Source organism: Glossina fuscipes, unplaced genomic scaffold (assembly GCF_014805625.2).
Source record: "Glossina fuscipes isolate IAEA_lab_2018 unplaced genomic scaffold, Yale_Gfus_2 113, whole genome shotgun sequence".
Lineage (NCBI taxonomy): Eukaryota > Metazoa > Arthropoda > Insecta > Diptera > Glossinidae > Glossina > Glossina fuscipes.
In genome coordinates this window covers 2898524-2903724 of record NW_023998456.1, presented here as the reverse complement: position 1 = coordinate 2903724, position 5201 = coordinate 2898524, and positions in this window count along the sequence as shown.

The following is a 5201-nucleotide window of genomic DNA, read 5'->3' as shown; positions in this document are numbered from 1 at the left end:
ATGTATTGTAGAACTTTATAAAATAAGCGTATATTCGTTCTCATTTTTTATGCATGTATTGTAGAACTTTATAAAATAAGCGTATATTCGTTCGCATTTGTTATACATGTATTTTAGAACTAAAAATTTAGGATATTTAATATCTTATGTTTCTTTATTTTTTTTTTTTAAAACCATGACATTTATGGTAGAGGATGTTTATGAATATATTCAAATGTCAAATCTGACGGTTGCGAAACAGATAAAACCAAACCAATAATATAAATAAACAATGTTAATAATTTATTTATTTTTATTATTTGAAATTTCTTTTACAGTATTGGTACAAAACACATTCTATTAAATAAAATTCAATCAATTTATATTAATTTGCACAAAATTCTTTTGTGCATGTAACTGAAATATTTTACTAAATGGTTGTAAATAAGAAAACAAGATAAGTGTAAAAAAAACTTTTCTAGACACGCTGTAATGTTGAGTTTTTGTTTTGCCGACGGCTTTTGCTAATTTTCTTAGATAAATTGATCCGTTAGATAATTTCACAGAGTTGAATCTTAAGTTCGGCATTTAAGATTGGCGTTAACATTTAAGTTGTTAGTTGGGCACTCAACCATTTATATAAGCGACTCTGTGCCTTGCCTTTCAAATTTAGCGAGGGCGTTGTTTAAAAATTACGACGGTTTAATTCTAAGCTAACTTGTAAAATAAAAGAAGTTAAGAAATTTTATAATTGCGAATTTTATCTATTGCGCTGTTCATGTGCCGCTTTGTCAAAGCAAAAGAGTACATAACACACGAAATAAATTTTTTTTTAAGTTGCGATATTACAAATAAATATTAAATTTTAAGATTCCAATCTGCTCTACGACTTATCATCTATTATTTTCAAATTTCTCTCATTATAATTTCATTTTTTAAATTTTAATTGAAAGAAAAAAAAGGAAAAATAAAAGAAAAACAGTTTCAGACTGAATCTTAGATACCTACCATTTTAAACAAGTCGATACAAGATCACAGCAGTTTTTTAAAATTGACGAAATAGTGCAAATATTTTTTTTTTTCACGCAAATACATTTTTTTTTAAGTCATGTGGATAACCTTTTTCAAACATAGAAGTGTGCCTAAAGAATTTTCAAATTCAACTGGTACGAACTTAATTCAGCTGTTAATCTGAAAAAGACTTTGTAGAATCGATACACATACACATGCAATAAATTTAACTAGAGAATAAATTCTTTTCTTTTAAAGCGCACTTGAGATTTGAAGCCACTCGGGCGGATAACTTGTAAAATTAAATAAGTTTAGTTGGCGTATTTTCCAAAACACTATATATACATCTGGAGGAGATGATAGAAGAGCAAAAGCGACCAAGTCAAAGAAGAAGAATCAGAAACAATCAGAAAACCATTAAAACCATTAAAAAGATTACCAATTTCTTTCATATATATATATATTTTTATACATATTAATAAAATATTTTAAATGTATAAATGAAGTTATTATATAAATAAAGCTATTTATATTTAAATATAAATTACATAAATTAATACACAACAGACAACCAAAAATAAAATTAAAGCAAAAAATAAAATTGAGGCGCAAAACATAACATTTTTCATTTAACAAACTGAACAATAAAAAAACAAAACAACAACAAAACAAAACAAAAAAAATTGAAACTAAATTAATTCAATAATTAAAAGTAATTCAATTATCTTATCTTAATGTTATTAATTAAAAAATGAAAAATGAATATTAAGGCCAAAAGTAATTAATTATCTTGAGTATTAACTGTTCCTTGCATATAGAACATGTATGCAAAACAGAGATAAAACTATCATACAAAACTTTTGAGAATATAAACCAACGCAATCAGAATCAGAAAATTTCTTGTGTTCTTCTTTCTCCTATTTTTCTTTAGATATTTGAAAATTGGAACATTTTTATTATTCGCGTAATTGTACTGTCTGGGATATTTATGAATATTAACATGTATGTTATAGTTTCCATGTCGGGGATTGACAAAGTTTGACAGCTCGATAGTTGTGCTTACAGTAAAATTGACTTTGCTGTATATTTTTTATGAGAACCACCGAGCGACTTTTAAATTTTTATACAAATTATTGAAAACATATACACTTATACTCTAAAGTGCCCAAACTTACACGAGAAGTGTAAACAAACATATACGCTTATTCTCTAAGGTGCCGAATTTTTCTACAAATTATTGAGAACATATGAGTGATTTAAAAAGCATGCCAAAACTGCAAAACTGCATTGAATTAGGAAAAATTGGTTAAAAGAAACCTCATTTTCAGTTATCCTTTGAAATTGTACTGATTTTACGAACAGAATGCTACTGAGGCTACAAGGACCTAGTTTCTTTTTATGCGCTTTTGCGCCGTATACGTTTGGTGCGGTTTTGCATTTTAATTGCATTCTTTGTCGTACAATTAATAAGTACGAAAGAGGAAGAACGTACATTGTCGCTAATTAACAGCTCTACTGTTATTACCACCTGAAGTTCCTAAGAAATTCAAATTTTCTATTTTGAACGAAATGTATCAAAATTTTATCATTTGTTTGTCTGCTTTACCGTTTTAATTTGAAAAAATGCAAGTCGCGCCGGAGAACTGGTTCATTAATATCTGTCATAAGGAAACAATTTGATTTCATCAATCATCAACAGAATTTCTTCACTTAAGAGACTCATTAAATAGGCGAGTCTGTACATACAATTTCTTCATATAAATTTGGCGACTTAAGAGACTGATTAAATGAGCGAGTAAAATAAGGCGGCAGAGGCGACAACAACAAATTTATAACAACACTACCGTACGTAAAAAAGCAGTGAGAATAGGAGAAGCATAGAGATTGTGTATGTAACGAACACGACGCTACTACTAAAGTAGATTTTACTATCAGAAATAGTTAAAAAGGGCATTTATAAAAAAATATGCAGCAAACTAAATTTTTAAATTTTAATTTCTTCTGCGAGAATTTCGTTTAGCAATCGATTGAGACTGTCCAATGCGATAAGGAAACCACTGTCGGGTCCATGATGTACTGTGGTTTGATTTGGAAATAAACGGCCACCATTGCGTGGCACAAAAGCCGTATGAGCGAAATCGATTAGACGTATATCTACTAAACATTCCCCATCATCATGTGAAGTATGAACGCCATACGCGCTATTACCCATATCTAAGGATTTGGAACCGTGTGGTAAAAATTTGCGCTACTTTGTCATTTTCGTAGAGGTTTCGTTTTTTTTTTAGCTTTGCTGAGAATAAAGTTTATTTTGATGAGCAAAATTTTCTATACCTTTAAACGTTGATGAAAGAATCCATGTTTTGTTTATTTGTCTTCACCACAATTTTTGATTTGCTTCTATCGTGTTTCCATTTTTCGGAAACTGGAATAGATTTTTAGTTTCCATCTTTCGGAAACCTTCACAGTTTTGATGTCAATTTCTTTTTCTTCTTTTTTTAATGGGCCATGTCTTTTATAAGTGCCTAGATGGAACATTGGGACAAGGATGTGTAGTCAATGCAGGATTCACCCGACATTCTTTATCTATTTTGGAAAAGTATGCTTATTTAAACAATTATTTTTCTTATAATTGGGAGTTTAATAAAATTAACCAATCTTACAATTTATATGCAGGGATTTTAAGAAGCAGTCTTTTTCCAACAGATTTTATTCCATCCTACTTGCAATTCTGCATTAAGCACTCTCTTGTGCACACCATTGCAATAAAGTAATAATAAAATTATAAGAATAATAAAAATCATAAAAATAATTAGAAAAATTTGTAAAAAAAAAAAGAATAAAACGTTTTAATTTTCACTCTTTTCCGTAATAATTAATAAAAATGATTTTCCACTTTGAAATGCTTTACATCGCGCTTACTAAAAAATAATGAACGGAATTTGCTTAAACACATGTTTAAGAGTCAGATGGTTCAGTTGTATAAGTACAGATTTGTTTTATGAAGTTTATGAAGTAAAGTTTCATCTGAATTCTATGCGAAATAAAACTATATAATGATATAATACTATGTAATAATAAAGGTTCCATATAATACTAGGTAAAAAAGTTCTATATAATACTATATATTAAGAAATGTTCTATATAATATTATATAATAATGAAGGTCCTAATTTTCACGCTTTTCCGAAATAAATAATAAAAATTATTTTTAGCTTTCAAATGCCTGAATCCGCGCTCACAGAAAAATAATAAAATAAATTTGTTTAAACACATCAGGTGTTCAGTTAAATTGTATAAACACAGATGTGTTTTATGAGGTTTATGAAGCAAAGTTGCATTTGAGTTCTTTGTGAAATAACACTCTGCTGTCAGTTGTATGTTTTTATCAGGATCAGTTGAGTGTGTTGGTTGAATGTACCAAGCCAAGCGCATCGCATTCGTGTGTGAATATATTATTTTAAATATCTTTGACGGAATGCGTACGAAAACAAAAAAATAAAAATAAATAAAACAAAAATATATCTATGTAAATAACAAAAAATTATGGAAATTTTGTATAAAGAATACGTGAACTTCTTTTTGCGATAGCTTTTGTGAAATAATCGTTAATATTAAAATATTTAAAAAGAAAGAGATATTAACATTAACATATTAATCAAAATTGGCAGCCGGCTGCCTCCATCAGTTAAGTTAGAGAAATTTAAAGACGAGACGAGAAGTTTTTTTGTGGATTATAATGTTTTTTTTTTTTTCTGAATAAAAAAAAAAGTGATATTAAAAAGTATTTGTTGTTTATTTTCTTTACTTTGTCTTCATTAAGTAAATAATGCAATTATAATTAAATAGAAGCGAAAAAACGTTGGAGAAGTACAATTTAATGTGGCGGAGACTCGCCTTGTTTTTTTTGATTTCAATGTAAAACAAAGGAATCTTTTCATTGTCTGCAATTGCACATATGTACATATGAAGATTTATTGAGGAAAAGAACTTTACTAACAAAAGTCAAACTCTAGACATAAGATTTTTTACATACCTAAAACCCACACATACGAATAATAATTCAAACATTTTATTTTACAAACAAATCTAGAAGAAATCGAAAGCAACGAAAATGTAAACAATTGAAAGCAATTGAAAGAATAAAAACAAAATTAACAAAAACTTAACCAATATCGACACTGCCAAAAAAAAACGGATTTATAATTTAG